General features: G+C 43.8%; 1 protein-coding gene and 1 non-coding gene across 3 annotated transcripts in view; one reads left to right on the forward strand and one right to left on the reverse strand.

The window, feature by feature from the left end:
• The window catches only part of PARVA (parvin alpha), a 170,347-nt gene that overhangs the window by 129,756 nt on the left and 17,714 nt on the right, over positions 1-22,877 (reverse strand). Inside the window, exon 1 of one of the 2 annotated variants that reach the window (XM_061147529.1) lies at positions 22,267-22,317. The exons of the other annotated variant lie outside the window; for it this stretch is intronic. The gene's annotated coding sequence lies outside the window, so the exon portion shown is untranslated. Of the gene's footprint in view, positions 1-22,266; positions 22,318-22,877 lie in introns of those variants that run through there. 2 annotated transcript variants of the gene reach the window in all.
• Positions 7,462-7,534, forward strand: TRNAG-UCC (transfer RNA glycine (anticodon UCC)). Its single transcript has one exon. It is a non-coding gene; the product is annotated as a tRNA-Gly (tRNA).

A 22,877-nucleotide genomic window follows, 5' to 3' on the forward strand; every position in this document is an offset into this window, starting at 1 on the left:
TGAATGCAGTTCTTGGTTTTCCTCCGGACCAAGAGGGCCTGGGTCCAGCAAAAACCTTCCAATGACTGGCAGTCTAGGGTTTCTTTTTTCTTTTAAATAAGTGATTTCTCCTCCCCCTCCAGCCCCCAAGTCTTTTAAAATACCAATGCTGGCCTTGGGTGGTCTCTGGTCACTTGCCATTAGAACCTAGAGTCTCCAGCCCAGAGGAAAGGGTATCTACCATCTGGCAGAGGTGCCCCTGCTGCCTCCTCCTCCAGTGCTGCTGGCTGCAAGGGCATCTGGCCACCCGAGGGGCCTCAGGTCAGGCTGTGAGCAAGAAGGACGGCTTGGCACCAGAGGGCCCTTGAAGCAAAAGAGATCCAGAAACAGGATTTTGACATTTGGGAAGGTTTTTTTTTCCCCCCTTACAACATTGGGAGGGGCTCTGTAAACACAAACTTAACTTGGGCCCTTCTCTGTGGGAAAAAAGCTTGAATAAATCCTCTCTCAGAGTGAAAAATCCCCCTCTCCTACCAATTGTTTTGTTTTTTTTTTTTCTTTCAATGGTTTTTTTAGAGTAGGCAAGTAATACATATTCATTGTAGAAAACAAATGAGAAATTGCAGACAAGAAAACTAAAATCACCCCAAACCCTACCTTCCTAGTTTTAATCATTATTAACAGCTTAGGTATAGCCCTCCAACTTTTTTTCAATGTAAATATAAATGTTTATGCACATATAAACATATGCTTTCTGAAAAATTTTTAATATACTGTGAAAATCATTCCATGTCAAAAATACAGAACTGCATTGTATTTTTGAGATGTTATAGTATATGTAATGAACATACACCATGATTTATTTAATATCTATTAGACGTATATGTTTATTTTAAGGTTTTTACAAGTATGAACAATGCTGTTAGCCACACAGTGTTCATACCTTTGTCTAATTATCTCTTATGAATAAACTTCTGAGAGTGGAACTGCTGGATTCAGCGGAACTGCTGGACACAGCGGTGGAGGCCATGCAGGAGAACGAGGCACTGCAAGAGAGGATCCTGGAGATGGGGAAGATCATGGACAGGTTTGAGGCGACTGTGAACCAGGCGAGGGAGGAGGCTCAGAAAGAGAAGGAAACTATCAAGGCCGAGACCGAGAAGGTTCTGAAGGAGAAAGCTCAGCTGACGGCAGGCCTGTACTACAAGGAAAAGTCATTCTTCGACCTCTTCAAGTGGTCTGAGAAACAGAAGAAGGTGATTGAAGGCTGCCGCATGAATGAAGAGTCGCTGAGGATTTTACATAGACAGGGTCAAGGAGGAAGGCCAGGCGCTGAAGGCCCAGGGGAGGAGAGGCTTCAGCAGGCAAACGAGGAGATGGCCCAGGTCTGGACCAAGGCCCGGACGGACGCCCTGCAGCTGCAGGTGGTCCTGAGGAAGGAGCAGATGCGAGTCTCCTCGCTGGAGAAGGTGGTTGAGCAGGAGACTAAAGAGAATGATAAGCTGCCCAGGATCTGTGATGACCTCATGTCCAAGATGGAGTGAATCTGACTTAGCAGCCCTGACCTGTACTGTCTTCCCTTCATGGGCGTGTGTGTTTGTCTGTCTGTCTAGGTTTTCCTGCTCTGTTGATCTCAATTCGTTTTTAAACTAGGTTGCTTTTGGAAAAGACTGAATAAAGTTTCCCTTAAATCTAAAAAAAAAAAAAAAAATTTATGTCATACACATAAATCTCCTGAATCCAATATTTCACTGATATATACAAGTTTCTTTAAGTGAGGGACCTCTGCCCTGTGCTTGTAATCTGAACCAGCCCTCAATTTTCTCAAACACAGTTCTCCATCATAAGCAGTTCCAAAAAAAAACTCCTTAAACCCCTTGTCTATGATCTCATAAGTGACTAAGTGGCATTCAAAAGATACACAATTTTATTTTGACTGTAGTAATCCACTAAACGACTGAGTGGCTAAGCACAGCACAGCACAATCCGCTAAGCAGAGACCCACATGACAGGGCTACCAGGATACCTGCCACACAAAATATATTTGTACAAAATTAGACTTAACTACCCACCATCGGACACCCCCAACCTCTGCCCCTCCGTCTCTCTGGTCCTTCTCCCTTCTCCTTCAGCCCTCCTTCCATCCATCCACCCATCCATCCTTCTTCCTCTACCTTTCTTCTCAAATTACTCCCCTTCTTTCTTTTTCATCCCTGCCCTTCTCTTTCTCCCTTTCTTTTCTCCCTGCCTTCCTTATCGCCTCTTCTTTCCTGAAGCATTTGGGACCCTTTATCAGAGCAGACAGTACTGCAGTTGCGCGAAGCTTCCAGCTGCACAGAGAGCTGGAGAAGCTGTCTGTGAAATCCTCAGTCTTTGGTATTCATTATTTAAGTTCTGTGGAAATGGGTTCGCTTTGAAGTCTACTGACTCATCCTCCTCCTTAACTTCTTATTTCCTGTAAATGACCCATTAGTTTTTGGCAAGGCCCATGTCACACAGCATTCCCATCAGAAGGGGCTGTTCCACAACCCTGGGCAGTGTGAACACTGCCTTTTGCAGTGGAACTGGAAGCATGATGGGGACGTGTAGACTCTGCTTTCTTAAAAGTTGCTTCAAACAGCCCTAATGCCACCTCGAATTAATAATGTGAAACACATGCTCCATCTGCCTGCTAAAGGGTGACAAAGCCATTTATGTTCATAATGGACAAAATTATTCTACAGATGAAAAGTTTTCTAAAGCAGCTCACATAGGCTAGTCAATCAGTTCCACCAAGGGGTAAAATTCCCCCTCAATCATCCCACTTGAGACCTCTTTGCCAAAACAGCGAGTTCACTGTGGCATTAAGATGTTGAAAGGGGAAAACAAATGGAGATTATAAACAGTTCTCATAAGTTTTCAAACTTTCTGCCCCTGGTAAGGCATGCATAGATTAGCGCCAACAGCTTAGTGGGAAAGGTCATGTGCCTTTTCACAAAGATCCAGGGAGCCACGCAGGACTCTTGCGGACTTCAGAAACTAAACAAATCATTTACAAAGGGGAAAAAAAAAAAGTTCTTTAAGAAAAAATCAAATTGAGCTGGAAAAGTACTATTATCAGCAAAATGCTAAATCTTCCCCCTTCCCCCCACCCCCATTCTCCCCGCTCCCCACACCCAGCTAGTGGGAGCAGAAAGATATTCCTTTGATATCAGAGCAAATAAAAGTTTGAATTATTGACTGCTCATGTTAATGCTGGATTTTACTACCACCATATTTCAAAATGAAATTATTCTAACATCTATGCCTCAAATTAAGATCTGTGATAATATATATTACAGTTCAGAAAATGTCTTAGGTTCAGATGATGTAAAGGCTGATTCCCCTGGAGAGTAAACACTGGCCATTGTTTCTCAAGGGCTAAAACTCTCCTCATCCCTCCAAATAAATTTAAGTATTGATGACATCAGGGAGTGTTGCCTGGTTATTAAAGCACATCTGGGGTTGGGGTGGGGAGGGCAAGATAATGCCACTTAATAGCCAAAGTGGTGGAAACGTCTTAAACGCAGGGTTGTCAAAAGAGGGCTTTCTCCTATAATTTACAGATATGAAAGCCCTATGAGAAAGTTTGGCACACAACACATGAAACTTAACTCTTTCCACTCCACCATGTTGGAATCCTGGTTTCAAGCTTCCCACTCCACCTTTACTCCCACGGGCCCTACAGTGTCTTTCGCGGGTATCCACAGATGTCCAGGGCCCAAACGCCCATCTGTGTAAGTACAGTTGGCAGCTCACTTGTCAGACATAAACTCCCCCAAGTCCTGGGGTCCTCGGTGCTCCCTACTGGCCTCCGCACATCACTCGGCAAGGCGGTGGGGGAGGGGCATGTGGGTGAAAAGCAAAGAGCTGAGCCTGCCCGCCAGTGCCCAGGTGGGCTCCGCAGCCAGACTTGCATTCTAAAAAGAGCACAGTCCTTCAATGTATGGCATTAGTTCCCGACACAGCGGCAGGATGTCTTCTCCTCCCAGGAGCTCCATGAAGCAAAACTTCACCCACTCCCACCAGGCACACTAGTGAGAGGTTCATCGTGAACAGGCATTGAGGGTCAGCCACACCCTACGGAACTTCTCTTCCACCCCAAAGAAGGGGTCACTGGCCAAACAACGCTACACAAATAATTCTACATGAGGAAAAAAAAAATATTTCCACTTTTAAAATTACATTTCACAATTCCTCTCACTTCTTATGAAAACAAGATCAAATGTTTGTAAGGACTCGCTTGAATATATTTTCACTTTCCAAGCGCAAAGTAGAGGACAAAAAAAAAAAAGAAAAATTCTCATAGCCACAAGACAAGAACGTCTTTCTCCTTCCCTGCCAAATCCAAGCATTATGCACATAGAATGAACATGATGCAATAAAAACATCTCCAAATGCTTTCTGATACATTCTCTCATTTAATCTTGCAACTCCTTAATGCTCACATTTTAATTGCAGTTTTAGAGACTTACATTCCTCTAAAGGTGCTAAAATACGAAAGAATGTGAAGCATGATTTCATACTAACTAGAAGCAAAAGAGGAGTTTCAGGCCTCTTAAAATAAAAATCTATCTTCAAACCCCTCAGAGTCTGCATGAAACACAGCAAACTCAGTCTGTTGTCCCGAGGGAAGCAGGCTGCTGTAAAATGTAAGTAACTCTTCACTGGCACTGTTAGCTTTTTTGTGTGTTTTAATTTTAAAACCCGAGTGTAATTATCTCTTATTTACTAGAGTCACAACTCTTGCCAAAGGGAATACAAACCACTTCTTTGGGGATGAAGTTGCTGACAAAGGTTTGACAAAGAAAAATAATTAATAGCTCCATGCTGACCCCGGGGTAAGTCTCGGAGCACCTCGAAGTGAACTTGCCAAGGATGAGCCAGGCATGGGCGCGTGATGCCCGGCAAAGGGCATGGCACACACCCGGTCCTGAGAAGCTTGGCGGCTTCTGAAGGGACTCAGGCTATGGGACAAAAGTACAAGAGGTTTTTGCACATCCTCCTTTAGTCATGGTTCTGTGTTGAAACTGCTTTGCACTCCAGTTACAAACGCTCTCCTGTTTAAGAAAGCTGTGGATGGACAATTAATGCCTTTCAGCTGGGGCTGGAGTGTTCTCCAAGTTTGGTTCTGGGCTCTACAGTTTAGCATGCTTATTCTCAGAAATTCTGGCAAGAGAGCCTTTGGGATAGGGAGCCGCCAGGGCCAGTTTCCTGAAGCCTGTCCGATGGGTACCTCCCCTGATCACCATCATATTTGGTGACCCAAACAGAAGGTGGGTGCGAGAGGATCATAAGCAGCTGGGTCAAAACCCTTAGGAGGAGGAGTCTGCCTCTTAAAACATGCGAGTTCAGAGATTCCATCTTAACTCTGCTCTTAAACTATAAGAGCGTCTATATATAACTATAACACTTCTGAGTGCGAACAGCATTAAATTCTAGCAGATACCCACTCCCCCTGTATTTTCATTTGTTCACCGTGACTGCTGGGAAGCTTGTGGCCCCAGAATTGTAAGATACTCTCATCCTTTTTATCATTATTATTAATGATGGGTTTACTTGCAATACCATATCTTTCTGTCTCCTGCAATAATCCCATCCCATCCCCTGGAGCACAGACATGTTTCATGATTGACAGCTATTTTAGATCCTTTTGGGGTGTGCTTGTGTGACTGACAAGACTTCAAGTCTTGAAGCCAGAAAGAATTTGATTTCCAGCCTTGACAAACCACTTAATGTGGCTGACCCTCAGCTGCCTCACCTATGAGATGGAGCTCGTATCTTTGTAGCAGAACGGGTGAAGATTATGCTGCTTTAATTCCCCCTGGATGCCCAAGGGCAAGTGCCTGGCATGGGCAGAATCTCCATCTCAAAGTGTAAGATGGAGTAGGTACCCAATACACTAGAGCTATTGTTATTCTTATGAGTGTTAATAATACCAGCCACAAGGACAAAATTAAAGAGGTTACTGACCCCAGAGAGAAATTTCTAATTCAAGCTTCATTATCTTAAATTAACTCAGCTATTTTTTCCCCCTTCTCATAGAATTCAAAAAAAGCCCTGAGATTTTGGCTCCAACTTCTCAGTGATAATCTTGGCTTTAGTAATATCCATTAAGAGTTTCCAATCCAGGGAGAACTATTAACTCTGCAGTGGAAGCAGAAACTGGGAAATCTGAATGAAGTGAAGGTCTGCTGGCAGTTATAACAAGATCATTTGCTCCTGCAAATGTTATTTCTTGGCTATCAGTATCTTTTGTGCCAATTTCTGCAAGCAGAGATCTCTGGGGGGAAAAGACTGTCTGGGGCCCACACGTGTTTTCAGAACAGGCTGGTACATCCTGTCCTTGCTACAGAGCCTGGTACATCAATAGCAAAACAGACCTCTCTCTGGACGCACTTCTTTTGGTGAATTCTGCAGGACTCAAGGCTGGCTGCTGAAGCCACCAATGAATCTTCCTCTCGGGCTGGGTCAGTTAACTGCTCCCTGGAGCCCCCTGGTGGCCATTTCCATGTTCACACCATGTACTCACACCCCTCAGGGGCAGGGAGAAAGTGGCTTTAAAAGAGCCACCCAAGGGCTGGTTACTGGCATCCTTCATCCACAGGGGCACCCCCACATTTTTAGGATCAAGGAAACGTGCTGTGTTAAGGCTGGTACAGACACAGCACCTCTCTTAAATGTCAGAGTCATTCACTGAACAGCTCTTGAGCATTTACTGCATGTCAGGCCTCACACCAGGCATCAGGAATACAGAGAGGATTATGACTCAGTCCCTGCTCTCAAGAAGCTTCTGGCCCAGAGGGAGAGGTGGATCGGTACCTGTACCAAGAAGAACAATACAGAGAGAAATGCCAAGTTTTGAGGGAACCCCGGGGACAGTGTCAGCCTCCTTAGGGAAAGTGGGAAGGACATCAGGAAGGGGGCAAGAGTTAACCTGGATCTCAGAGGCCAAGAATTTGCTGGACAGAGAAAGGAGGGCAGGCATTCCAGGTAGAAGAACCAATATGCATCAAGGCCCAGACTTCTTGGAGGACTGTGGTGAGTCTGGAGGGCTCCCAGCAGGGAGAAGAGGCCAGAGAAGTGGGTAGAGCAAGCTGAGAAGGATCTCATAGGCCACACCAAGGACTCTGTTTATCTATCCATGATTCTCTAAACTGTGCTTGAGAGTTCCCGCAGACGTTTGATTCTAATTTCATGGATGCTGAAGCTAAGAGAACTCTGTGGTAGTCATCCACAATCCACTGACTGCAAATTCTAGCCTTCAGCTCCAGGCTAACCAGGAGAGAAACATCAAATTCCAATACAGGGGCATCCTGCAAAATATCTACAAAACACCAGTACTCCTGAAAATTGCCATAAAAAACAAGAGAAGTCTAAGAACCTGTCACAAACAGGAGCCTAACTCCTTAGAGGAGCCTAATTCCATTTCTGAGTGACAATTAAATGTAATATGCTGGGACTTCCCTGGTGGTCCAGTGGTTAAGACTCTGCACTTCCAATGCAGAGGTCCCAGGTTCGATCCCTGGTCAGAGAACAGGACTCGGCATGCAGCAACTAAGACTCAGCGCAGTCAAGTAAATAAGTATTCTAAAAACTAAAATAAAATGCCATCATACTTAAAAAAAATAATAAATGTAATCTGCTATCCTGGATGCAATTCTGCAACAGATAAATGACGTTTCTAGGTAAAAACTAGGGAATAAGGTACAGAGCCTAGTTAATGATTATGTATCGATCTCGGTTTATTAATGGTAACAAATGTGCCATACTAGTGTAAGAAGTTAACAATAGGGGAAACTAGATGCAAGGTAAATGGGAATTTCTGTAATCCTCAAAATTTTTGATAAATCTGAAATGGTTCAAAAAAATAAAATTAATTTTTAAAAAGTTCTGTGTTCATACAGACAGCCGAACTACTGTCTGCAATGGGTTGTATAATTACACAACTGTATAATAAAATGATAATACATGTTACACATGAGAACTTAGAAGATTAATTCATATTCTTGTAACAAGAGCCAACATTTATTGAGTACCTATGCTCAGCCAGGCACTCTCCTAAGTAATCACTTCTGATCTCCAAAACAGCCCCGTGCACTAAGAACTGCCAACATCCCATTTTACAGGTGAGGACATGGAGACAGCAATCAGACAACTTGTTGGGATTATACAAGTGGCAGAGTTTGGATTTGAACCCAGCCCTGTCTGATGCTGGAGTCCGGATACTTAACGACAATTCTATACTTTACTGCCTCCTGGTATTCAGCTTTATATATTGATATTTCACTGGAAAAAAAAGTGCATTGATTTCATTATTCTTTTTAATGTTTGAAACTACAGCTATAAATGGGGTGATGAGAGGAGGGGGGATTTCCAGTCAATGAGGGACTAGGTCAGAGCTGGTGGTTGGTGTCAGTGCAAACATTCTGACAGTTTCAGTGTGAAGGATGGACTGGTATGGGCTAGGCCCCTGCTGCCGAGATCTTCTAGCAACATCTCCAAAAGGAGGAGGAGAGGCAACCAGAGAGAATGAACTTCCCTAAAAGGATAAAGAGAAAGCCCTTGCTTTATACAGGAACCCTTTGTGTCCAGCCCCAACCAATCACACCCCAGGCATTGCTGAGCCCCTAACTTGTGCCTGGGCGGGTCTGCCTCCAGGAGCCCCTGTTTGCCGCCTCCACAGACAGGACCTGATGATTAGCAAAGGGAAAATAAGAGCAGTCCAAGCAAGGAGCAGCTGGCCCAGAGCCCCCCCAAGGGAGGGTCAGGGCCTGAGAAGGGGTGTTAGTGGGGGCAGGGGGAGGGGGGCTGGGGTGCCTCATGGAGGAGGCCTGTGGGCTGGGCCCAGGGCAAGCCCACCCCTCCCTGCAGTCCTTGTGTCTGGGTCACCAGCCAAGGGGATTGGAGCTGAGAGCTCAACCTCTCACCACGAGCTCAGCTGCTTCCCCTGCCCTCCCAGGTCAATGAAAAGCAGGCCTCATTTCAGTTCTGCACTAGAGAAGCTGCTATGTGCCACCAGAGGCACATATGGAGTTTGGTACCCTTAGAGGTTGTGGCAAACACAAGAAAGTCTCCTAGACAGTGAGCTTCTCTAGAGTCGTCTTATCTAGCCTGGCATGCTGTAGGCATCAATCAATAGACGGTGAACTAAACGGAAATCTTAAAACGCATGCGTCATAGGTCATACTGGAGTGAACTAAACTGGAGTTTGGAATATTTAGTACAAAATCTTTACCACATACTTAGTGGCTTGAAACAACACAAGTTCACTATCTCACAATTCTGGCTGTCGGATGTCCAAATGGGTTTTTCACTGGACTCAAATCAAGATGTTGGCAGGGGATTTCCCTGGTGGTCCAGGGCTTAAGAATATGCCTGTCAATGTTGGGGACGTGGGTGCAATCCCTGGTCTGGGAAGATTTCACATGCCACAGGGCAACTAAGCCCGGGTGTCACAACTACTGAAGACTACATGCTCTAGAACCTGAGGGCTGCAGCTACTGAAGCTTGAGCGCCTACAGCCCGGCTCTGCCACAGGAGAAGCCCACGCCCCGCAGCTAGAGCAGCCCCTGCTCAACACAACTAGAGAACCCACGCACAGCACCAAAGACCCAGAGCAGTCACAAACAGCTAATTAATTTAAAAAAAAGATGTTGGCAGGGTTGCATTCCCCTCTAGAGGCTCTAGTTTTTGTTGTTCAGTTGCCCAGTCTTGTCTGACTCAGCAACGCCATGGACTGCAGCAGGCCAGGCCTCCCCGTCCCTTACCGTCTCCCAGAGTTTGCCCAAGTTTATGTCCATTGCACTGGTGATGCCATCCAACCATTTCATCCCCTGTCACCCTCTTCTCCTTCTGCCTTCAATCTTCCCCACCATCAGGGTCTTTTCCAGTGAAAAAGCTCTTTGCATCAGGTGACCAAAGTATTGGAGTGTCAGCTTCAGCATCAGTCCTTCCAATGAGTATTCAGGGTTGATTTCCTTTAGGATTGACTGGTTTGATCTCCTTGCTGTCCAAGAGACTCTCAAGAGTCTTCTCCAGCACCACAGTTCAAAGGCGTCAATTCTTTGGCACTCTGCCTTCTTTATGGTCCAGCTCTCACAACTATACGCGACTACTGGAAAGATCAAAGTCTTGACTATATGGACTCTTGTTGGCAAAGTGATGTCTTTGCTTTTTGACACATTGCCTAGGTTTGTTGTTGCTTTCCTGTCAAGAAGCAATCATCTAAGGCTCTAAGGGGAATGTAAAAGGTTCTATTTCCTTGCCTTTTCCAGCTGTGGCCACCTGCACTCCTTAGCTCGTGACTGCTCCCCCATCTTCAAAGTCAGTGACACTGTCTCTCTCTGACCTTCCTCCATGGTCATGTCTCCCTCCGACTCCCTTCTGCCTTGCTATTCCTCTTTTAAGGATTATTATGATTACACTGGACCCATCTGGATAATTCAGGACACTCTCCCTAATTTTAAGGTCTTAAGGTCTCACCTTAAAATTAAATTAACAATGTTAATTCCATTTGCAACCTTAATTCTCCTTGGCCATGTAAGGTGACACAGTGACCAGTTCCAAGGGTTAGGACATGGACGTCTGTGGGGTGCCATTCAGCCTACCACAAACTTCATCTTTTAAGGTCAAACTGTAGGAGACCACCAGTGTTTCGCCAAAGGGTGAAAATATTAACTAACACTTATGAAGCACCTACTGCATACAAGGCATACCACTAAGTACTTTTGCATATATTATCTTATTTAATTGCAGTTAATGTTCAAAGAGTAGTAGTAACTACTACTACTAGTAAACCAGATCATGTTATTCACCTCTAAAATCCTCTGATAGTTTTCTACATGTTTTAGGGGAAAACTCACAGTCTTCTGGCAGTCCCTTGGGGCCCCATGGGATCTAACTTTGGCCCGACTCCCAGTTCCATCTCCCACCAGCTTCCCCTCGACCTTCACGCTTCAACCATGGGAGCCTTTCAGTTCCTTGAACTTCTGTGGCTGCACCTGCAGACCCCTCTTTCTGGAACATTCATTCCCAAGATCATCAACCCTCTCTCATTATTCAGACCTCTAGCCTATTCACTGTCACATCCTAACTCTTAAAATAGTGCTTAGCACATAGTAGGCACATGATACACATTTATAAATGAACTAATCTGAATTATGTCAGGGAGGAAATGAGATGATAAGGCCAAGTTCACAGAGCTGGTCTGCACTCTTGGCTGGGCGGGCTACAAAGCAGATCTGGAGAAGACATGGTCACGGCAAACCAAGAATTCCTTATCAGGTGGGGAAAACAATCCAAATGAACTTCTGGGCTAACCCAATGGAATTGAGGCCTCCAAATGAACCTTAAAAAAGAAAAAAGTTCCAGTCTGCAAAGGAAGTGATTTTTCCATATTCTAACAATCAGAAATATGCTTTTTAAACATCAGAATTCTCATTCCACGTTACTGTCATTTTGGGGGAATTTAAATAGATGACATTATGCTTTCCTATGGGTGATGGCAACAGCAGTCCTGGAATGCCATTATTTTAGTGTGTGACAGGGGAGGCCATTGCATCACGGATTCCAGAGACTGAAATCCCAAGCAAGCTAACCACATTGAAGAACTCTTTTAAGATTCCTTGCAAGAGCTCTGAAGAACCAAACATATCAGCAGTGAGCCAGCAAGCATCAGGAGAGCATGGAACAATGGCACCAGTATAGGAGGACTTCTGTCCCTTCTCATCATATTCCTTCCTGCCCCAACTGTAGATAAGAGAAATAGGAGGAGGGAATGAAGAGAGTGAAAGACCACGCCAGGCCCACCACCCACACCCATGCCCGAGTTGTGGGGCAGGCTGGGCCAGGAGGAGTGGAAGAGCATGGGATTAGAAGGGAAGCTGAAGTTTTGATCTCAGACTGGACTAGGCCTTCAAACCTACAGGTGAGTCCTAATTCCTTAAATGTCCTCATAGCTGGACATGCAATCCACCTAAGATGTCACAGATCATGTCTGAAGGCCGTGCTTGGGGTAGGGAGAGCTCTTTCCTGACTAAACTCCAATGGAAGTCAGCTGATTCAATAAATCTGTTACAGGATAAAAATCAAATGACCAACAGAGTATCATTTTTTGGGCAAATTTATAAGGTAAAAAAACAAAATAACGCCCAGTTTTGATGAGCGAGAAGAGAACCAAGTATCCCCAAATACTTCTGGTATGTCTTAGCCCACTATAACAAAATACCACAGTCTGGGTGGCTTATAAACTACAGAAATTTAATTCTCATGGTCTGGTGGCCCAAGTCCAAAGTCAAGTCACTAGCATGGCCAAGTTCTCTGGTGAAGACTGTCTTCCTGGTTCATAACTGGCCCCTTCTCCCTGTATCCTTTTATGTGGAAGAGGCTAGAGATCTTTCTGGACCCTCTTTTATAAGGCATTAATCCCACTCATGAGGACTCTACCCTCATGACTTAAGGACCTACCAGAGGCCTCACCTACTCATATCACAACCCCAGGCATGAGGAGTTCAGCAGACACATTTCAGAACACAAACATTCAGACTATGGCTGGTTTACAAATCAGAATAAATTGTCTTGGGCAGTGCCTCTCACACTGCAATGTACACAAGTCACATGGACATCTAGTTAAGATGGAGATTCTGATTCAGTAGGTCTGGGGTGAGGCCCAAGAATCTGCCTTTCTCATAAGCTACCCAGTTGAAGCTGCAAGACTTTGGCCATCTGATGTGAAGAGCCAACTCACTGGAAAAGACCTTGATGCTGGGCAAGAGTGAGGGCAGGAAGAGAAGGGGACGACAGAGGATGAGATGGTTGATGGCATCACTGATTTAATGGATGTAAGTTTGAGCAAGCTCTGGGGGATGGTGAAGGACAGGGAAGGCTGGTGTGCTGCAGTCCATGGGGTCACAGAGTCAGACATGACTTAGTGACTGAAAAACAGCAACCACAGCTTGGTCATACTGATGGTATTGGCGCAAGGATCACACCTTGAGAAGTCTAGAGAAAATCTGACCAAGTGTAGCAAAAGCCTTAAAATCTTTACTACTTTTGACTCAGTAATTCTCCACTAATGATATATTCTAGGGACTAATAAGGAATATATATATATATAAAAAGATGTAGCCAAAGATGTTTATCACAATGTTACATCTACAGTGGAAACTGGATACAACCTAAATATCTGACAACAGGGAAATTTATAAACAAATGATGGTAAAGCCATTCGGTGAATAAAACAAGATAGCCATATCAAGTTCTTATAAAATGTTTGATGCTGCTATGAAAAAAATAAAACATTTGTAACATGAGAAACAAAAAGATAAAAATACAAAGATGGGTCAGTTTTGTGTGTCGATTTGGCTAGGCTATAGTACCCCGTTACTGAATCAAATCCTAGATGCTGCTGTGAAGGTATTCTGTAGATAGGATTAACACGTACAATCAGTTGACTTTAAGTGAAAAAGAATACCCTCTGTAGTGTGGGCAGATCTCATCAGTTCAAGGCCTTACAAACACAAACTGAGATTTCCCATAAAAGGATATTTTGCCTCAAGACTACAGCATTAACTCTTGCCTGAGTATTCGGCTTGCTGGCCTGCCTTATAGGTTTCAGATCTCCCAATCCTATAGTCATGTAAACTAACCCCTTGAGATAAATCTCTTCAAATATATGTGTATGTGTGTGTGTATCTCTTAGTACAAATGCTTAGGTGTGTTTGTATGCTATGTGTCTGTGTGCGTGTATATGTATACACAATACACACATACAGATATATCTCCAATGGTTCTGTTTCTCTGGAGGACCCTGACAGATGAGTCTAATTCTGCATGAGTCTAATTCTGTTAAAAACATTTATGTTACAAATTACACTACAAAATCTTGAGTCCCGTAACTGAGTATACAGTATGATTCTTATTTTATTGTTAAAATATTAGATATATGAATGAGAGAGAAAACATTCAAATATTAGCAATAAAAAGACGATGGTTTATTTTAATGTTTGTCTGGATATTTAATATTTTAAAAAAATGTTTATAAGCATGTGTTTCTTTTATGATCAGGGAAATCATAGTTACAGTCTGGTTTGCATTGAACACTGCAATTTCGGTGTCCACTGAGAGGGAGACTACACAATTTTAGTCAATCTGAAGAAGAGAACGCCCTTCTTCACCATTTCACCTGCTTCTCAAGTCACAAACTGTATTCTCAGCATTTCCTCCAGACCTGTCCCAGCCCCTTTTTTCTGTCCCATTTGGCCTCCTGTCCTTCATTGTCTCAAATAAAAAACCCATTAGATGGGCAAGGCAGTGACTTTCATTATCCTTGTTTTTATAAACGAGGAAACTGAGGCTAAGAGGGTTTAAGTGGTTTGTACATAGATACCCAGCTGGTAATTGACATAGCCCAAATTCCTTCCTTTGTAAACTGGAAGGCACATGTGAGTGATTTTCATTACTGTTCCCATATGGACCATGTGAGAATCATGTCAATTATATTATGAGGTCTTCTCCCTGGCCTGCCACAGCCTTCCTCAGTGACTTCAGACAATGGCTCGTTAATCACCAGAAGAGACGTGGATGGCCAGCATCAGGTGCCAGGACCAAAAAGACTCTGGGTTTGGCCACACGTCCAAGCACCCGGGCCAGGGCCTCTGATGACTCAAGCCCCACAGCTGGAAGTGAACAGGACCACCCGCACTGCCCCAAATGGGGCCAAACTCAGCGCTTTCTTTCCAGTCCCCACCTAATGATTGGCACAAGGTTCTGGCTAGCTGCCATCCCATGCCCATGAGGGATGGCCCCACCGCAGAAGACTTAAGCTACAAAAGCAATTCCCACTGCTGGCAGCATCAAGTCCTTGGACTGGGCTCTAGCATGAAGGGCTTTCCTTCTTCCCCCCTCATGGGCCTGCTAAGACTGAGTGTACTCTTGAATCCCATTAGGACTGGATCCTTTCCCTTGGACCCCGACACCCACCTTGGCATCCCCAGGGAGCAGGGTCTGCATGTACCATGATCCCTACCACAAATGGGCTGATCTTCCCAAATCATGAGCCCTTCACATCCAACATGAGAGCCCCAGGATATCCTGCTGTCACCTGCAACCCCAAGACCTAAAGGTAATCCAGGCTAGAATAACACTTGGTTGTTTGCTGAACAAATGAATAAACATACTACACACAGACCATAACTCAGGTCCTGGACAGCCTCCTACCTAAGCATTTCCCAGTGATTAAAAAAAAAAAAATGCTATATTAAATGGTAAGCCAGTTAGATGGCTTCATGGGGTGCAAGATTATAAAAAATTCTAAAACATCCCTGGAATAAATTGGAAATATGGTACCAGTTAACTTGAGTTTCCACACTGCTTCCCCCATGCTGATAAAGCATAATTGGTCCCCCTTTGTCAAAGATGATGCACTTGGTGGGATGGGGAGGAAAGGCATAGTCCTCTTGGAAAGCTACTTTGGATAAAGCTGTCTGCACTGCCAAATGTGCAAACTGCAAGGTGTTAACAAGAGGCCATACCACCAAGCCCCAAACCGGCAAGCTGACAGGATCCTGAGTTCAGCAGGTCCAGGTCTGCTGAAATTTAAAAACCAAACTAACCCTAGCCATTAGACCTATTTAGGGGAATAAGTGATGTATCTGAGTAACTATTAAACTCCCTTTTAAAATATTTTTCAAGACGTTGCTTAGCTCAGAAAATGATGCAAAATAAAAACACTGTAATCCCTTTGTCTCATTGTGAGGACAAAGAAATAGCCTTGCTAGTTTCATTTATATAAATGCCAGCTTCTCCCCATCCACCCTACATAAATGCTGAACACATACTTCAGTTATTTGGCCTGATATTGGTCTGGGTCCCACAGCAGAACCCCTCAGGCCACAGGGGAAATGCCCAGAGCACTGGCTGGGGAACACAGTGGGGGTTCCAATCAGCTTCTGATCATCAGCTCCCCACCCTGAGGGTTGTGTAGGGTCCCTCTGCCCTTGGAGGACTAATCAGGGCACTTGCTCTCCATCCAGGTGACATCAAAGCCACAAACTCCTGCTCAGGGCAAAACTGGAAAACCAAGAGGATCCCTCTCCCTGTCTCTCCACATCTTTATCATCAATAGAAAAGGTGAGGGAAGGGGAAAATAAAGGAGAAGGCAGAGTGAAGTAGGGGTTCCACAATGATGTCTTGGAAAGAGAGAGAGAAGAGGAAACTGAGAAAAGTGGAAAGGATCTTAGCGAAGGCCCCTGCCTTACTGGCCTCAGTGAGAAGGGAGGAAGGCCGCCAAGACACATGCTGGCGGGGCTGATGACATGAGCTCTAGCACAAAGATTTAATAGGCAGAGCTAATAAAGCAGGATTGAGAAATGCCTTCTTCATTGTGCCAAGTACAGTACAGAAAAGTTACCATCAGCATCAAAAAATGTATTCAGGTTTCTGGGACTGAGTTAAGGTCCAGCATGGAGATTCAACCACTGAAACACACGATCAGAAAGGTATTAAACTTTCAGATGGAGGGCCAGACCCAGGAGAAAAACAAGCTCCTTCTTATGTACATATGTATTACCTACAACAAAGCAGAATATACACATTGATATCCCTTTGGAACTGTGAGGAAGGGCAACAGCTCATGGCTTCATTTTTACTGAGAGCTTATTATGCACCAGGCACTGCTCTATGAGCCTGACATGTATTAATTCATTATATTTCTCACATCATGAGGAACATACCAGCAGTATCTCCTTTGCAGAAAGAAAGCAAGCTGAGGCACAATAAGGTTAAGTCATTTTCAATTTTCTGAAAGCTTCACTGAGAATAAGCAAGAGCAATCCTGTAGAAGATTCTGTGACCAAGGGGGAAAAGAGGAAGTTAACTACATAGTACCCATCAAATTAGTTGGGGACTTTCCTGGTGGTCTTGTGGTTAAGAATCTGCCTTCCAAGGCTGTGGATGCGGGTTCAATCCCTGGTTGGGGAACTAAGATCCCATACACCTCGGGCAACCAAGACCACACACCACAACTAGAGAGAAGCCTGTGCACAGCAACTAGAGAAGCCTGTGTGCTACAACTACGAGTTGATGCCAAAAAAAAAAAAAAAAAAATGTTCTTTGGTTAACACCTACTGAGCCCTTACCATTTGTTGCTCCAAATCCACTCTCTACCATAGCTGGGCTGGACCAGTGGATGAGACGTTTATCCCCTGGCTCCCTCCCTGCCGGGCCATGGTTTGCTCTTCTATAGCTACGGCTTTCTTCCCAGCTGCTGGTCAGTGCTCCGTCCCTTGCCCCTTCAAGGCTCACGGTAGGATCTATTCCCAGCTGTTGTCGGCCCTGGGGTGCCTTGCCATCCTTGGTTTCCTTCATCTCCACCCACATCACTTGGGTGGAGCGATGAAGGTCCCTTCATCACTCTCTCTGATTACCTCATCAGGGATGCCAACTGCTCCCCGCCAGGCTCTCAACTGATACTTGAAATTCTGAGTTCGTACCACGCATTGTTAATTCCCACATCAACCCTTGTAGGTGAAATTATTATCCTCACTCTACTGTAGGCTGGGAACTTGAGAATTCTGATGGGTTGACTCACTGTCCAAAGTCATACAGCTAGCTAAGTGGCAATGTCTGGGTCTGACATGTGCAGTTGTACTTCTAGGCATCCACTCTCCTTAACCACTATGTAATACTGGCCCACTAACCTAAATTGTATCAAATGTCTTAGCTTACTGGACTGTCTTGGTTGTTCTATTTTAGTAAAAGGAAGACACATTTTTAGTGCCATTAAACACCTGATCTGTGATGATGACTTCCCAATCCTATTGCTCCCCAAAGGCTACTGGTCTACCACTGGACATAAAAGAGAGCTGGTGGTGAATAACTACATTCCAAAAAAAAATCAATCTTATAAAGCAAGGGATATGCAACCCCTTGGACGATATAATCTTATCTGGGTCGTGAAGATCTTTTTTGTATAGTTCTTCTGTGTATTCTTGCCACCTCTTCTTAATATCTTCTGCTTCTGTTAGGTCCAAACCATTTCTGTCCTTTATCGAACCTATCTTTGCATGAAATGTTCCCTTGGTATCTCTAATTTTCTTGAAGAGATCTCTAGTCTTTCCCATTCTGTTGTTTTCCTCTATTTCTTTGCATTGATCACTGAGGAAGGCTTTCTTATCTCTCCTGGCTATTCTTTGGAACTCTGCATTCAAATGGGAATATCCTTCCTTTTCTCCTTTGCTTTTGCTTCTCTTCTTTTCACAGCTATCTGTAAGGCCTCCTCAGACAACCATTTTGCCTTTTTGCATTTCTTTTCCATGGGGATGGTCTTGATCCCTGTCTCCTGTACAATGTCACGAACCTCCAATATGTCACCTAGCCCCTGCTTTAGAAATTCAGAGAGAGTATAAAGCCTTGATAGGAAGAAAAGAAGGTCCTTTAACCTAGCTTTTTCTAAACTAATTTGTTGTGCATTTTTTTTGAGTGGATGCTTATTAATAGCTTTCCTAAGTATGAAATTAAATAACTTCCATTCTCAATTCCTTTAATGTCTATGTATTTTAGCTAGTTAAAATTATTTGCCCTTATGGTAACTATAGGTTCCAATTAGGGTCTTTTTCATTGCTTAAAAATATCCACCAACCCTGGAAGGGGACTGGAGGTTTGTTAAGGTGAGAATCACCTGCAGTGGAATACTCTGGTGCCTCTACCACTGCTATACCTGCCATTGGCACAGACTTTGAAAGGGCTCATGGAGAAATCACTGTCTCACTGACAAATATCTCCTGATATTAATTGTGAAAGTGAAAGTTGCTCAGTCGTGTCTGACTCTTTGCGACCCCATGGATTATACAGTCCATGGAATTCTCCAGGCCAGAATACTGGAGTGGGTAGCCTTTTCCTTTCTCCAGGGGATCTTCCCAACCCAGAGATCGAACCCAGGTCTCCCACATTACAGGTGGATTCTTTACCAGCTGAGCCACAAGGGAAGCCCAAGAATACTGGAGTGGGTAGCCTATCCCTTCCCTAGCAGATCTTCCCAACCCAGAAATCGAACAGGGTCTCCTGCATTGCAGGAGGATTCTTTACCAACTGAGCTATAAGGGAAGCCCAATATTAATTAAGAGCTCTCAACAAATCCCTTTAAGGGAAACACAGGTCCACATCTATTGCCAGACCTCAGCCTGAACTGCTCCTCAGCCCTCACTTTGCCTACACTGCTAGAAAAGCACACAGCACATGGGAATATGGTTAAATATTTGTACTCAGACATCTAGACTTTACTAAACTCATCCAGATTTCAAAAATGCTTCCTACTTTCCCCATCACTAACAAAAATAGGTCAGAAATTCCAGCAGATCAAGTAGTTTCAAAAACTGCTTGATTCAAGTTGGCATGTGATACTTACAAAAGAGGCACAAATTTGACACAAACACAGAAACAAAAAAAGAAAAAAAAAGAAAAAATATTTTTGAAGAAAAAATTGAAAATACTCAAGAAATATCCCCAATTTAGTCTGTTGGGCTGCTATAACAAATTGCCATATATGGGGTGTCCTACAAACAACAGAACTTTATTTCTCACAGTCCTAAGGGTCAGAGTCTAAGATCAGGCACTAGCTTGGTTGTGTGCAGCTGATAGGTTCTCACTGTGTCCTCACGTGGTGGAAGCAGGCAAGGGCTCCCTCTGGAGACCCTGTGATAAAGGCACTAACCTCTCTCTGATCACCTCACAAAGGCCCCACCCCCTAACATCACCACTTGGGGGTTAGGATTTCAACATATAAATTTGGGGGAACACATTCATTCAGATAACAGCCCCATATAGGGAACTGCCTGGTGGGCTAGTGGTTAGGACTCCGAGCTTTCACTGCAGAAGGCCCAGGTTCTAATCCTGGTCAAGAAACTAAGATCCCATAAACGGCAATGCGTGGCCAAATCAAACAAAGGAACACCACCGTCCCATATACTTGCTACATTATCGATGTGTACTATTCGGTCTGAATTCAGATGGCTTATTCTAAAGACAGGACCATTGAGACCATATAAAGGCATCCCCTAATTCTGGCAGCAGAGGAAACAGAAGGACCCAGAAAAACGAGATAGTCAGCAAGTACAGACTTTCTGTACGGATTGACGTGGGCTCCAATTTAAAGTAGTTTGAAATCTGTTCAAAGTAATAACATTTTATTCTAGTGCCCAGTCAAGTATAAAGCAAAAGAGGAAATATAAATGGCTACACGCATGGAAAATGTTCAACCTCACTAGTAATCAGAAAAATTAAAAACAATTAAGGCTGTTCTCATTAATTAAATTATAATTACAAATGCAGAAAAGGATGTTGTTAAGCAGACACTTTCATAGACAACTGCTGGGAGCATATATTGGCATATCCCTTTTTGGTAATAACTATCAAGAAATTGAAAAGGTTTCATATTGTTTGATCCAGTAATTCCATTCTAGGAAATCTACCTTATGGAAATATTAAATATGGAAAAGCAATTAGACTAAAACTGTTCAACATCATACTTTTATCATGGCAAATAAATGGAAATATACTGAACCGCATGACAGAGGACGAGGTTGGTAATCTGTAGTACATTATTCAGATGGAATATTATCATTATATCATAGTCATTAAAGATTATATTCAAGAATTATTTATAGTGAACATTGTAACAGGAAATACAGTGAGAAAAAGAAATGTGACGAAACTAAAAATAAATTTTTTAAAAAAATTCTGGAAATAAACATGCTAAAATGGAAACAGCGTCTAAGTCAATGCAGTTTGCAGTGTGATTCACAGGACAGCAGCAGTCTGTGAACTGTATGTTACCCTATCAGGAAAATAATTTTAGAGTGTGCATTTGGAAACTTTTAGCAATTTAGTATTGCTGTGACATTCAAGCACATGTCTCACGGAACTGTGAGTTGAACAGGGTGCAGACCAGCTTGAATGCTGTCAAACTGGGATGGAAAGTTCCAGGTTACAACAAGTTGCACCGTAGTCACACATGGTGGGACATCACAGTCCACAGTGGGCTGGAAATACGAGAGAACTGGCCCTTCACGTGGACCACTGGTCTAGGTGATAGCACTGTAGATGATTTTATCGCCCCCTTCCATATTTTTCAAAATTGTTATAATGTTATATTGTTATTATAAGAAGAAAAACAGGTTTTATTTTTTAAATGCAAGTAAAAAGAGGAAACTAAATGTCACTTAACTGCTATAACTTTGGAAAACTTTCCTATCAAAATACATAAACATATATTGGGAGGCAGGAAGACACAGTAGTTAGGAAGATAGATTTCAGATTTTCCAAATTTCTATAGGAAAACTTTACTATAGAAATATATAAACAAATAGTGGGAGGCAGGGAGACACAGTGGTTAGGAAGATACGATTTCAGAGCTGACAGTCTGGGTTTGAACCCTGGATCCACCACTCCACTATTTACCAGCTATGGGCTAGTAGCTCAACCTCTCTATGCCTCAGTTTATTTATGCATAAAATGGGGATAATAACAGAACCTATCTCATGGTGACTCATAGGGTTTGGCAGAATTAAATGAGTCAACACACACATAAGACCCTGGAACATAATAAGCTCTATATAAATGTTCACTCATTATTACAAATCATAGGCAGGGATGAGAGCTACAGCCAAAACACATTTCCCAATGCTTTATTTGCAAAATGGGTCAAGAGGAACAGTAGAAATAGTAGTAATAACAACAATGAATGTTAAGTGCTTGTGTGCCAGGCCCCAAGCTAAGTTTCTGACATGAATCAGCTTATTCATTATTAACAACATTAGAGATTGGTACTAAGTTCATTCCATCCTTTCTGCAGAGGGGAAAACTGAGGCTCAGAGAAATGAAGTGACTTGCCCAGGGTCACCAAGCTCGTAGGTGCGTCTCCCTCCAGGGCACTGAGCTAGGCACAGGAGGACAGGGGTCCCTAGAGGCGAGACTGTGAGCCCTTTGAGAGCAGAAACACACTGTCTTGTTCCCAGGGGCGCCACGGTCACCAGCCTATCCAAGGACCAGGCCACAAGAAAAATCAAGGACTCGTTTGCAGCCCCCTCCCTGGGTCCCCCTCAGCCAGGCCGGCCAACAGTGGCTGCGCCCTGCAGCCTGGTCGGGGCATTGCTCTTAGGGAGTGACCTAAGCCCTGAGGAAGGCAGCTGTTGGACTGTGATGGCAGGATGCAGAGGCTCGTGAGTCATTTCACTCCCCCTCCTCGCTGTGGTCCGGGATACAATTTATTACCTTCGTCACTGGGCTTTCTGCTCCTGGTTGGCTGGGGGTTGGTGAGGCAGTCATCCCTAAAAGGAAATCAATCTGTTAGCAAGTCCCATCTCTCCCTGCCATAGGGGCTGGAGGCAGAAGGAAGGACACTGGCAGGATCCAGCTGTTTCCAGATCTGGACGGATTCAAGGAGGCTTGTAGGATGCTCAGCAAGACCCTGGCTTCAGCCATCTGCTGGGGGATGGTCTCCTGTGACTTTCTCCACCAGTTAGAAATCTGGGCCCTTTGCAGCAAGAGCATCCATTCCAGAAGAGTGTGAAATCTCTACATATTTATCCTGAAAGTTGAAGGGAGAAAACAAAAACCCTTCCCTCAGAGAACAGGGATGGGGGCCTGGGAGTAGACAGTTAAGAACATACAGAATTTTGCCTTGAAATCCAGAACATTCTATCTATACCAGAAGTCTGAGAATTTGATGCCTAAAACTGTATGGCCAAGGAAAAACATTTCCAATAAAACTACAGTTCAGGACAACTTTTCATTTTTCTTCCCAAGTATTTCCTTTTTAGTGAGCAATTTGGTAATAACCAACAAAATTCAAACAGAACAAATTTTTGACTCAGCAATGTCAC

This window comes from Dama dama, chromosome 1 (genome assembly GCF_033118175.1).
Source record: "Dama dama isolate Ldn47 chromosome 1, ASM3311817v1, whole genome shotgun sequence".
Taxonomy (NCBI): domain Eukaryota; kingdom Metazoa; phylum Chordata; class Mammalia; order Artiodactyla; family Cervidae; genus Dama; species Dama dama.